We start from the raw sequence: 14,508 nt of genomic DNA on the forward strand, positions 1-14,508 counted from the left end.
TGAGTGTAGTAGGTTTAAAACAAACTCCATCTAAATGTGGATTTTGAAGGTTTTATTTGATGATGGTGATGATACAGTCCTCCCTCAAATGTGAAACTAAGTCCTTGTCAGTCACCATCAGTTATTGTGTATGTGTACATGCATAGCAATAATAATATTAATGTATTTGATTATAACATTAAGGCAATTCAGTATTCTGATGCTTAGTTGTGTGAAGCTAAAATTTATTTTGCTTGTGAAACAAAAAGTATTTAAACAATTAATTTTAATCATGCTTGCAGTGCAGGGCCAGGCAGGCAGCATAATGCCAAAAAAAGAGAGGATACAGAAAAGGAAGGAGAAGGAGCGCCAGGAAACAGCCAAGAGTAGCAAATCGCTAAATGCATGGTTACAACCAGTTACCAGAAGCAAAACCCAAGAGAGAACAGATAACTCAGATGCTGAGTGTTAGACCTGAGAGAGCAGTTGAAATCTCTAAAACGACAACTGAAAGACAAAAGGAGGTTATAGAGGCAACGACTGACACAGATTACAAAGATGATCAGGAAATCAATGTCAGTGGTGAAGAGGAAGAGACTATATTAGAGGGGGAAACGGTGGATAATGTTGAGTTTGAGGAAGCAATAGAAGATGATGAGGTTGAGGAAACTGTTGGTAGTGTAGAAGGGGCCATATCAAAAATTGCATCCTTAAAGTATCCAACAGATCCTGCACACAACAAAGCTTTTGATCTCCAGTGTAATGCCAGTTATGTGAAAATGTGTGTCGATAGAGGACCATGCCAACCTTTTCTCAGATTCCCCAAGAATACTGAAGGCCGATCATTTCAGAAGACATGGTATGAAAATAGGCCATGGTTGGAGTATTCACCTGACAAGGATAGTATGTACTGCTTTAGCTGTCGGCTTTTTCTTAATTAACAAAAGTATACGAAGAGTACGTGGAGAGTGGCTAGTGTTGACAACTGGAAAAGGGCACTTGAAAAAATGCAAGAGCATGCAGACTCAGAGGCCCACTTAACAAGCATGGTGCGATGGAACACGTATAAAAATAGTGCTTTACAAGCAGCTTTTGATGTATCATATGCTCAAGACAAGGCAAAAAGAGAGAGAGAGAGAGAGAGAAACAAAGAAACAGAGAAATTTTGACCCGATTAATTGACATAACTTTATATCTTGCACGGCAGGGGAAGGCTTTCAGGGGTGATGATGAGTCTGCCACAAGCTCAAACCAGGGCAACTTCCTTGAACTTGTTAAAATGTTTAGCCAGTATGACAGTGTACTCAGACTACATTTGGATAATGTCAAAGACCAGAAAATGGGTAAGAAGAGGTGTCAAGTTTCACTTCTCTCAAACAGAACACAAAATGATCTCATCAAAGCCCTGGCCACATTCACAAAAAGAGAGATATGGAAAGAGATAGAGGAGACCAATATATATTCAGTACTTATAGATGAAACCACTGATGTATCTCATTGCGAGCAGGTCTCTCTTGTTGTGCGTTATGTGTATCAAATGGAAGTCAAGGAACGCTTCGTCCAGGTCTGCAATGTGTCAAAAACAACAGGTGAGGAAATGGAGAAAACAGTTCTTGACTTGCTAAAGAACAACGGCCTACAGATCCAAAACATGCGTGGTCAAGGCTATGATGGCGCTGCCAATATGAGTGGTCAATATAGAGGACTGCAGTCAAGAATACTGCAACACAATGAAAAGGCTCTGTATGTGCACTGCCAAGCCCACTGCTTAAATCTGGTCTTAGTTGAAGCTGCAAAATCAAGCCTCCACTTCATTACCTTTTTTAACCTGGTACAGAAGCTCTATGTATTTCTCACCAGCTCTACGAAAAGACACACTGCATTTGTGAAATGCCAAAAGGCCCTGCACCCTGGAGAGCGTGTAATCCAACTGCAGAAACTCTCTGACACACGTTGCGCATGCAGAGAAAAAGCCCTGAAGGCCCTCCTTAAAGTGATGAGCTCTGTGGTCAAGGTCCTCACTGACATTACAGAGCAGGAGCCTCCAGATACTGCTGCTAGAGACGCCAGGATGTACCTTAAAGCCATAGACTTTGAGTTTTTGCTCTGCCTTGAGATCGCCACTCCTGTCTTTGAAGTCACTGCTCTTGCCTCTAATGCTCTACAGAACTGTGAAATTGATCTGTCCACAGCATATACAGTTGTTGATGGAGTGAAGGACACCATGTCCAACCTCAGGACAGAAGAACAGTTTGGAAAACTGTTTAAGAGTGCCACGGAAAAGGCAGAAGCCGCTGGGATCAGCATTCCCAAAGAGCCTCCGGGACAGCAAAGGCAAAGTACAGCCAAAGTACTGGTGCAGCCACAGAGAGCCACTCCTTCCAGTCAGTAGAAGAGTACTACAGAGTAAAGGTGTACTATTCATTCTTAGATGTTCTTTCTCAGGAAATACAAAGAAGATTTGGGGGAGAAGGTGAGACACAGTCCAGTAAAATACTGAACGCACTCCACAGTTTGACAAAGGCCAACAACTGGATAGGCAAAGATGCAGTGGGTCCTGACTTTCTTGAGGCCATTCACACACTGTGTGAATTTTATGGAGGAGAGGAGCAGAAGTTGAAAACAGAGCTCAGGGTTTTTCATGCATCTTTCCCAAACACATCCACCATGAAGGAGATGTTAAAGACACTGAGAGACAACAGTGGACAGGAAATCTTTCCAACACTGGTGGAAATGATAAGAACTTATGCAACAATTCCAGTGTCAACAGCAACAGTGGAGAGGTCATTTTCCAAGCTCAAACTGGTTAAAGACACACTCAGAAGCCTATGCACCAAAGCTTTTTGTTTTTTTTTTTTTTTTTTTTTTTTTTTTGTTTTGTGGTTTTTTTGGTTTCCCCAGAAAAAAGGCTTTCTGATCTCCTCCTCCTGACTATTGAGAAAGACATTCCTGTAAACCACAGTGAAGTAATAAACATCTACAGGGACATGGCCCCCAGAAGGTTGCCGCTGTAAGGGAGGAATGAGAGACAACCAGGGAATGGAAGTAACAGATTTTATTTTGAAGTAGAAGACCCTTTTTTTTGTAAGAATTTTATTAAGTTGCTGTATTTTTTCAATCATTTTGCAGTGATTTTTTCAGTAAAGTTAACAAAATAGCAGCAACAACCCTCTTCAGTTTAGAGTGAATATTTGTGTTGATTTAAGTGTTATGTGTTCTGATAACACCAAAATAATTAAAGTGATGTAGTCCCTTGTGCAAAAAAAAAAATAAACAAATTATTAGTAAAACACACCCCTCTGCTTGATGCAGTTATTTTGGTTATTCTAAATATATACTTGAAACTAGTAGCATAGAAAATGTTTTCAAAACATGCACATTGTGGGATGTTTCCTTTGCTGCTCTATAAACCTAGTGAATACTAAGGAGACCATGGTTTCTGTGTGAACTGATTATTTTGTAGACATCTTTTGAAAATTAGAGTTTGAGGAAGATAAAATTAATTAACTTTTTTAATTATTTTTTTTAAAAGGAAGTCAGTGTTGCGTTAATATATATACTTTTTTGTTTTAAAAAAAGAAAAAAAAAATACGTAATTATGAGTAGTGCCCTTTATTTCACTTGAGCCCCTGCCCCTCAAAATGTCTGTGCACGTCCCTGTTCATCGATATGGATCGATACATCGATACGATGTCTGACGATACGGTGCATCGATGCCACACATAAAATATCGATATCTGTGGGATAAATAGGCACCTTATTTGGCACGGTCCACATTTTCACAATGTCTGTCTATGCATTACCGCCAACGCATGCATTCTCGCTCAAACTCGCGTATCAGGACCAGTGGCGTAGCGCAAACTGCGTTGGCCCACCCGCAAGAGTGGAGGCGGGGCCCCTCACCGCATAATTAGATGGGGGATTCACCTTTTCATTCAAAATCGTGAATTAGTACTGTGGAATTTAATAGTATGTAATTATTTCATATTTATTTATTAAGAACTTTTCACATCTTTTAGCATCTGAGTCCATGTCTGGCGTATCATTCACCACAGCCGCGCCCACGTTAGAAGCAGTAATGTCCGTGATGACACTGCTAGCAAACTCCTGAGTAACGTTACCCGTGCTCGCTCTCGCAGCTCCTTCCCGCTGATTTGGAAGAAAATATTGATGAAATTTTCGGTAGTTTTGCATTGAATTGCTCTTTTCGGTGTTGGTTAATCCGTTTTTTGAGCTCCGCTGACATATTTTCTTTTACTCATTTTGCGCTCATAAGCTTCACTCTCTCTAAACAGTTGCGGAAATTCTTAATCGTGATTGGATAGCTGTGTCCAAATTCATGGTCATAATCGCCAAACACGGTAGGCTGCAATTACTACCAAAATAAAAGTCCTATACGTTCACGTTATAAAAACGCTTTATTTATTCGAGTCAATTTTTGGGGGGCCCCCCTGCGGGCACGTCCGCTACGCCACTGATCAGGACTCGATATAAGGACTGCCCTTGCCCGAAGGCACAAGGTGAAGCATAAAAGATGCTCGGGATTGTGTGTGGAACAGTCAAGCACTGTGTGAGAAGTTTTCAGCGCACACATCTGAAGCGCGTGCACGCACACAGACAGCCGCGTCTAGACCGCATTAATACTAAATCGAGCTCTCTTCCACTTTTTTGTGCATGGATGAATAAATACAGACAAAATTAAATCAAAATGCGCATTTTGACGAATATCCTAGTAAACACAGTCGTTAGGCATATGTCTTAACGTAAACAGTTGAGAAAGAAAAGGCATGTATCAGTATATTAAATCCGTGCTTCGTTCTTAAAGTGAAAGCAAACTAAAAATAAATCTAATGCTGTCAAAGAAAAATACAAGTGCTCACTGCTCCTGACTAAACCTTTGTAAAATCAAAAATGATTCATCTATATTTAATTTACAGAGTGAAGACTGTGCAGTTATTTTACATTTGATTAGCCTACATTTCTGTACCGTACCTGAAAATGTATTTTTGACTGAGCTGAAAAACCTGAAAAGCACTGTTTATTGAACTTGTGTCTGTTGTATTGTAGTTATTTTCTGCTATTGCTTGTAATTTGGTTATCTGTAGAAAAGATTTTTAGCACTGAGCCCATAGTAGCAGCCAGAATTGTTTTTCCAATTGTTTATTTTCTTTATTATTTTAAAAAAGTGTAGGCCCATTTTTTTTGTTGTGAATGTCCCAACTGAGGTACAGAATGTAAAATTTTCAGATAAAGGTTCTTGTTATATATTTTGGTTGCATTTGTGAGTTAATAAAAATGTAGATGGTTGTTTAAAATAGATATAAAATATCAAAATATCGATATATCGTTCGATATACTCCTGTATCGAATCGAATCGTAATCGTATCATAGAATTTTTTGAGGTATCGGAAAATATTGTATCGCTGGGTATGAGAATCGATATCATAGCGTATCGTGACGAACCATCCGATTTACACCCCTAGATCAGAGCGATGTTCCTCTGATTCAGTAGTAAAAAGGCCTTGTAATTACATATCGTTATTGAATTCGTGGTTAACCACAGTGATATTGAAAAATAAACGATAAAACTCCTGGTCGAAAAATTGGCTTAGCTACCCAATTTTAAACCTAAAACATTTAAATCAGAAGGGTTATTTTGATAAATGTGTATGGGAGTGCAACAGATGGACAATTCCTGTTGTTCACGTTTGCATGTTTTTGCAGCGAAGAAATCCTGCCTCACGCTCTTGTGCAGTATAGCACCTTATAGGTCCTACAAACCTTTGTCTGTTGGAGAATCAGCGCTGACAAACGCTCAGATTCTAAATCCCATTGAAGTCGGCTGTAATTCCGCTGACTAAACACCAGAAGGCGTCCTTTAAGTGTTTAGAAGTCTCAAATTACGCCTCGCCTTCTGACTTCAGCCTGCATGAGTGAAATTACGCCATTTTGTGGCCGTTTCAGATAATGCTCTCTTACTGCTAATTCCTATTTCCCTGTGGTTGTTGAATTAGCCCGTCTAAATTCTTAATACTTATTTGCATTTACAGCTTTGCTCGTGCAAATATTTTATGTTAGACAAATTTACCTGCCTGTGACTGTTCACACTTACTTTGAGTTTGGTTCAAACGTGATTTGAATTAAAATTTAATTGTTTATTAGTGTAAATTAAGTGTCTCAGGTTAACCACTGATTGACCCACTTATAAGGAAGTGAGCCATCTAGTGGCCGTCTCCTGTTAAGTCGGTTCATAGCTTTCAGCTCTCTTCTCGCTTATTTTAAATTTCAATTTAAACCAGTTTTGAATTTTTAATTATAATTAAGTTTTCTGTTCACCAGGTGAAGCACACCCCCTTGTGGTGAAAGCCAGCTACTGCGGCCTGCTTCTCCCATGTTTCATCCTGTCTCTTTCTATTTTGATTTTTATTCTTTTTCTTCTCCCTTTTAGGTTAGGTTATTTTGATAATTACCATCACTATCATAATTCCCTTTTTGTTTTATCATTATTAGGTAAAGCTGTTACCTCTCATTTCTACATATATTTACTCAATTGATTTTAAACAAACGAGCCTTAATTCACTTTAAGTTTATGTGCAATTTGGCACTCCAAAGGTAGTCAGTAGCCGCTTTTCCACTATCGGGCCAGTGCGAGCCAAGGCTTAAAATGGGCCGGGCGGGGCTAATAGCCTCGGGCCAGTAGCACGAGGCCAATATAGCACTGCGTTTCCACCGTCGGGCCAGAAGCTCCGCTGCGCTTCACTAAAACCTTTACACGCCTCTCAGAAACAACGTCATGCAATCCAATTATTTAAACAAAAAGAGAAGTTATCAGAAAACTAATAAGAAATAAATCACTGGAACATGCGCGATCACAAAACGAACATGGTAACAGTGGCCTTTTGTTTCCATGCTTTGTTAAATATTTAAATTTAAAAGCATCGATGTTTTACTATAATAAGTGATAGCCTACATTGAGCATAATGAATTAGTTTATCAAGCTTGAAAATTTGTCACAGATATAAATGTATTTCTATTTTATTTATTTTTAACGCTGAAGCGTTATGAAAATAGCCTGCTTATTCAGTCGAGACTGCTTCTGTTTATTTGTAGTCACATACGTCACATTTAGAAAATTATAATTTCTCTATTTTTATAAAAGCTCCCGAACAAAAACATTATTATATTTTTATGACATGGGCTACGCAGAGCTAAACTCAAGACAAGACTTATGACAGATAAAATATGTTACTACACGATTGTGATAGAGAATAAGAAGCTGACGTCTGATTTCTTCAAGCGGTCACATTTACCATGTTTATTATGGTAATGTTAATACCTAGCGTGCATATTCTTTTGCATTGCTTATAAGTATTTCTGCCTCGTATGGTGATTATAATCCACATCGGATCAAGTTATTTCAAACACTCGCTGCTGACTGAAAGTGAGTTTTGAGCTCAACTTATGTTAAAAAGTGTTTAATGCTGGTTTTATAGCTGTAGCTTTATGAAATGATCCGCAGCGCTGACGCTCTGCAGACTCAGAGAAACTCCGCCTTTGTTCATAACCACTCCTCTAGCCCTAGCTGGCCCGCTTTGGCCCAAGGTTTTCGTCGGGCCAGAAAACCCTGGCCGTTGGCCCCGAGGAAGCACCGACGAGGCACGATCAAGCCCCGGAAGTGACAGTGAACGCGACTGGCCCTGGCACGCACTAGCACGCCCGCTTTTGGCCCGACAGTGGAAACGCGGCTAATCAGTCCAGCCGACACAAGCAAGGCAATTTCTGGGACCAGTACCTAAACCGGGGCCTAAAAAGGGGCTACTCTTTCGAGAGGGTTCTAGGGAACAGCCCAATTTTGCAGTGCGGTCTGGCGGTTGACATCTTGGCTTTGCCAGGTTGTGTTAAAAGTCACAAGCTGTTTGAGAGGGCGCAACACAACACAGAGTAATGGAGGGCTGAGGACACTGCGTTTGAGTGTTTGGGAGCGCCAGCCACTCATAACAAGCCACAGAATTCCCACCTGAACGACATCAATTCACCCAGGTGAACCAAATGTGATAAAACCCATCCACTTATTATAAGCCACAGAATATTAGATATTCCCCTTGATATATTTAAGTGTTTTGCCCATCTCTTCTCCAAGCCACACCATCTTCCTAGGTTTCCTACCCCGATAGCCCCACTCACCTGTTGGCCCTATCTTAAAACCTAGCAGTAGGCTTAGGCCTCTTATTCTCCCTAACACATATCGTGTAACTATTGTTTTCTCTCATTTCAAGTGTTTTGTTTCACTTTGATATTTTCTGTCCTTTGTTCTGTTGTGATTGGTTTCCTTTCATTTCACATAGAGACAGTAACCTATGAGAGCCACCAAGGAAGCTAAATAGTAGAGTGACAACCAGCAGCCGGTTTCATCACGTGACCCACTAGACTACTGCCTGTCAAATCTCCATTTTAGGTCCTTCGTTGACCCAAGTTAATTGGCCACGCAAACTGTCTGACTGTTTGCATCAGTTAGCCCCAAAATTCTCATAAACAGCATAGCCCGTATGAGTATAGCTCATTAACCGTAGAACGAACTTGCATTGGTCTCTTTGTGTGTATGCTGTGTTTATCTCACCTACATTGAGACAGGATGTGTCATTCATCCAGTCCAGCAGTCCACGGGGGCAACCTCTCGACATGGTTGAAAGCAATGACGACCCCCTTCCTGCCCAAGGACGCCAGTAACCTGCAGCACCTAAACCAAGAGCAACTGGACACCGAGCTAGACGAACTGATGGCACACGATCCAACCCAAAGCTACAACTACAAAGAACTTGCCAGGATCCTTGGAATGCTAGTTCACATTCTCATCACCCAGGCACGGCTCAGCGAATGGAGCAACATCGACCTGGAACAGCAAGCAGCAACGCTTAAGCTTCAAGCGGAGGAGGCCTGGAAGGACCATGCCCGAACCCAGAGTCGCCTTGATCAGCTCCTACTCGAGACCCAGAACCAGTGCAAGAAAGAGGACACCACAGATCCAGAGCTACAGAAAGAAGTAGAAAGACTTCAAAATGCCCTGCAAGATCTTCGCCTCAACACAGACCAAAGAGAACAGTTGGAGAGAGAAGCCCGAAAGGAACTCAGTGAAAAACTCCAGCAATGTGACGCTCTCCTAGAGAGAGTAAAGACTGAACTGAAAGAAAGAGACGCTAAAGCCAGGGCCTGCGAAAAACACTTGCAAGCAGCCCGAGCTAAAAATCGACAAGCTTACTCTGCAGAGAGACGAGCTCCAAGATGAACTTGACACTGTTCATGCAGAACTGAAACATTCTTACAGCTTACATAGTGGCTGGAACGGAGAAACACACACCATAGAGTTTCTCCCGGCCCGCCACTCCAACCCTTTCAGCCAAGGAACCCAGAGCTGAAAAGGGGTGTGTAAGCCCATGGCTCAAGACATCACCAGCCAGCTTCCAAGAACACCTGTCAGCAACGGAGGGGGAGAGCCCTTCCAGAGAACGCATGCCACTAAACCCTGCACGGCTCCCCGAGAACTTGACAAGCTAGCCAGAAACATCCCTACGTTCAATCCAGATCCTGCAGGAGGTCATGACATTCACACTTATTTACAAGACATTGACTTTCACTTACAAACTGCCGCCAACGTGACAGTTTTGGACAAATTGTACCTGTTAAGAATCACGTCCAGCCGTGATGTGCATAGGATTCTGGATCATCAACCAGAGACTGTCAAAGCAGACTACCAGCAACTGCGAAAAGCTTTGATTCTTGAATTCTCTGATCCAGACTCAGACCATGGGCTCCTTAACGCTATGGACCTCAAACAGGGCCGACTTGAAAACCCACAGATTTTCTAGAGTCAACTACAGAAAGCCTACTTCGGAGCACACAGCGAACCAGGTATGGAACAGGATATCAACTTTAAAACTCTGTTCCTCCGAAACCTACATGCCAGTTGGAGTTTTCATCTCGGAGTCTCAGCGTGTCCGCGTAGCAGGTCTACACAAGAGTTACGGGACTTAGCCCACAAAGCTTACACCAAGCAAAAGACTATTTCTGAAAAGACTGAAAAACCCCACAATCTACTCTGTCTCTGAGCACTGCTCGGAGTTGACCCTAGAGGGCGCCCCACAACACCACAGTCACAGACCTTTTTACAGAGAGTCAAGACTGTTCCAAGCCAGCAGAGGGCTACCCAATCGTGGTGGTGCTCATCCAAAGCACCAGAGCGAGCGCTATGAAAGATTCTGGGACCGGCGACCCAAAAAGAGCCGATCCCCACAGTCCAGGACACAAAGCCCCGACAGCCGGCAGTGGAACCACTCTTGACACGACAGTGGTAAGCTCAATCCCGAGCCCACATCAGAAAAACACAGGGCAGCCACGTCTGAGACAGCAGAGATCCGGAGGGTGCTGAAAGAGCTTCTTTACATGAAAACTCGAAAGGAAGACAAGAAAGACGAACCAGACATCTTATGTCCAAGCATAATAACTGAAACCAACACTCTGTCTAACTGCCATCTGACTGAGCCAAGCACCCCAAACACTGCTCGTCATCCACAGACCACAGAGCTAACTGTCACATCACAAGGTGACAGCATCACCCAAGCTCCACAGCTGACAGCTGCACACCCTGAACGAGACAGCACAGTTCTTCACACCAGGTACCACAATCCCAAGGTACCAGAAAATGCTTTTTTGACTACCTGCCTCCGCAGCGAGCTACACAAGACCGGTCCTAACCACCCATCGATCGTCACATCTGCCCCGATGCCAACATTCCTGGGCAACCTAGTCAAAAAGGGGGTGGGCCGAAAACTCCACCTGAACATCACGTTAGGAAAAGGAGTGAGCATGGAAGCCCTGATCGACACAGGATCAGACCTTAAGGTGATCTCATCTCAACTTTTCAAAAGACTCCAATTTGAAGTTAAGAGACAAGATCGAACTCTTACACCTCAAACTTGTGAACTGAATGTACAGTCATACAGCCAGAATGACATCCGGTTTGATGAGGTAGCTTCCATTCACCTGACGATTGGTCCTATGAGTCTAGTACATCCCGTGTACATTTCACAAATGGACACTTACCCACTCCTCATCGGCAAAGACCTGCTAGATCGCTTTGAACCTTTACTGGACTTCAAACAGCTAAAAGTCTGGGCTCAAGTGTGAGAAACTCTTCCCCTCCAGCCACACAGGTCGCCGGTGACAGACTGTCAGGTCACAGAGGTCACGGAACTCCAACAGAGCCAGAATGCCAGGTCACAGAGCTCACGGGAACCCCAGCAGCCAGCCATGGGTACACAGCCTCAACAACAAACCAAGGCTCAAGTTCCCTCCTCTGCACCTTAGTCAATGAACAGGGAACGGTGGTACCAGCTTACACCAAAGGGGTCGCTGTTCGGCTCAACATGCGATGTGGTCGAACCTTAAACCACATGCTGGGTTTCTTCCAACCCTCACCTGAATGTGTGGAACTCGGACTCACACTTGAAGCCACACCCCTCACTGAAGTGTCATCTCGTATAGTTTACATCCTGTTCAACAACTGCACGGCAACTGACATCAACATTCCCAAGGCCTACCGGCTGGGATGGCTAGTGAGCCATGACTTTCATGACTTTGAACTCGTACTACCTGTCATTGGGCCCATTCCACCTGCACTGATACCCGAAGGGAGTACAGACAACACATTGTTCACTGCACCCTTCAAATTCATTGCCATCACATCTGTCATGTCGGTGACCAAAGACCGGGCGTGCAGAACGGAGCTGACCGAGGACCAACACCTCGTAGTATACACATTCTCCCACCAGAGCGTCAGTGAGACTGATGAACCTGCTACACCTCTCAATACCAAACCGACTGATGACACACCGATGGAGGAGCCTTACCCAGGTTTTGAATCTCAAGTGCAGCAAATTCTACAAGACGCTAATGCACTTCAGAGCGATACACTTCGTCAAGGACTCAGACAAGTTCTTTATGAATTCAAAGAATCCTGTGCCAAAGACTCTTTAGACTGTGGTCTTACCAACCTCCACATGGTGCGCATCCCTACGCACCCTGATGCTCCTCCCACTTTTGTCAAACAGTACAAGATTCCCATCGCCTCACACGAGCCAGTGCAGGAGATCATCGAATCTATGCTTGAGAAAGGTGTCATCCGTCCATGCAACAGCACCTACTCAGCCCCCATCTGGCCCGTCCTCAAACCTAACGGCGAATGGCAACCCACCATTGACTACAGGAAACTGAATCAACAGGTGCCACTGTCACAATGGCCCATGACCCAGCTAGAACAAGAAATACCCCGAATCAGAGGAGCCACAATCTTGTCTGCACTTGATGTGGCCTCTGGATTCTAGACCATTCCGGTGCACCCGGAAAACCAACACAAGCTGGCATTCACATTTGGCAACCGACAGGTCACCTTCCACAGGTGCCCGTTCGGCTACGCCAACTCACCAGCTGAATTCAACATATCTCTGAACAAAGCCTGTACAGACTAACTATGCCAGACTCAGTTTCGTGTGCCATCTTCCGAGCTGGAAACAGCAAGCCAGTCAAACACCAACACCTGTTCCAGGAATGTGATAACATCACAAAAACACACAATGTGACTGTGTACTGGAAGAAGGTAAAAGGACACTCGAAGCTACCTGGTCTAGACAAGGACTTAAATGTTCAAACTGACACCCTCGCCAAAACTGGTGCACTAAACAACAGGCTGTGGTCACTCCCAACCCACCCACCCACTCACCCACTTTCAAGTTTAAAGTGATTACACACAGCATAAGAACTTTACAAACTAGACTGCCTACCTCAGAGCCGCTTATGCTGGCTCCGCTGTTTACAAATACCAACATAGCGGAAAAGCGGGTTTCTGACACCTCCATGAAGACTTTGCTTAACCACCTCTCAAACCCCTCCATCCACCCTTGCACGCTGTCTACATTCACTGACAACCAGTGCCTCAGACCACTGCATGATACAAAGCACATGCTGCGTGCACAGAACAACACTGTGGGTTGTGCACCGTCTGACATCACAATGCCAAGGCTTGTAATGCCACGGCGCAAAAGGGGGATAATGCCAATGTATTTCCATGACGCATTATGTGCTGCACAATGCAGCACCAGAGCCACTGACGAGACACTGAAGCAAGCGTCATGCCAGCAGCAAGATGTGGCAAAACATGGGCCAAGGCGAGCTAAACCCAGTCGCCGCGGCAACGAAGTAAAGAGACTGCCCTGTCCAACCAAGGACAACCCTCGCTTGTTTCTTCCTCCCCTTTTTGTCTCTCTCTCCCTGTTGTCTGTACCAGGATGCTGCTGTGGTTCGCCATGCTGTGCTGTCAGCCAACCAGAGGACAGCTGCCACCGAGAGAACAACTGAGACTCCTGATCACCGACTACAGAGCACACTACCCCAGCACCGTAGCCCAATACAGCTGGGCAGGTGCCCGATGGACAGAGAACTCCCTCACTCACGCTGAGGCCGATGTCAAACACATGTTCAGCCAAGGTGAGAAAGTGACTGTTACACAAGTGGAGTTAGTTGGACAACCACCACTCCAAACGGTTCCTGGGAGCTTTGCTCGGAGCCGCCGCTGCCGCCAGAACTCTGTTTAACCCTCTGAAGTTGATTAACGCGTATACGCGTTTTGGGGTATTTTCTCCTGATAACCCCGAAAAGAACTTAAATTACACTTTCAGTTTTGATCATACAGATAAGAGCAATACATCAATCAAATCTGTAAAGGGTCTACTTTTTTGTATACAGACATAACAAAACTTTGTGCACTTATAAAATAAAGATAACAAACCAGGAGTGCTGTCTGCAGCCTTTGTCTGCGCTTATCTTCAGTTACAAACGCGTCATTAAAATGAACTGTAACTCAGTGAATACTCAACGAAGAGACATGAGCAGGGGCGTGTCTAGAGCATTTTAAATGGGGTGGCCAGTCTGGGGCACTGGCTCAAAAGAGGGTGGCCGGGGGTGGGGGGTTATGGTTTACATATAAAATACATTGTGTATACACTCACTAAACAAATATGTGAAAATGGGCATTAACACTAGAGCACCCTCACTAATTTTAGAAGCACCCTCAGTGATTATTTCTGGAACCTGGTTAATACGCTTTTATTGCAAAACTATATACAAAAACAACAAAATACAAATGCACTTAATAAAGCAATTGAATAAAAGCATATTTATAAGTTAAGCACCTAACTAAAATAAGTAGGCTATTAATAAAATAAATAACTAGAGAAGGCTGACTATAATCAGCTTGCTTCCATTTAATGAGATAAGCCTACTCCTCATCTGAATTAGGAAAAAAAAAAAAGCGCTTCTAGTCTTCAGTGATGCAAGAACGTTTGAGCATACACATAATCTCTGAGCAAAAGCTGAGCCAATTCATAAAAGAACAATGTATATTTAAAAGCACACATCCAGTTTTGTGTGTGTGAAGGAAATCCACTTGCGAGTGGAGATTCGTGCTCGCGCATTACATGG

Source organism: Cyprinus carpio, chromosome A10 (assembly GCF_018340385.1).
Source record: "Cyprinus carpio isolate SPL01 chromosome A10, ASM1834038v1, whole genome shotgun sequence".
Classification (NCBI taxonomy): Eukaryota; Metazoa; Chordata; class Actinopteri; order Cypriniformes; family Cyprinidae; genus Cyprinus; species Cyprinus carpio.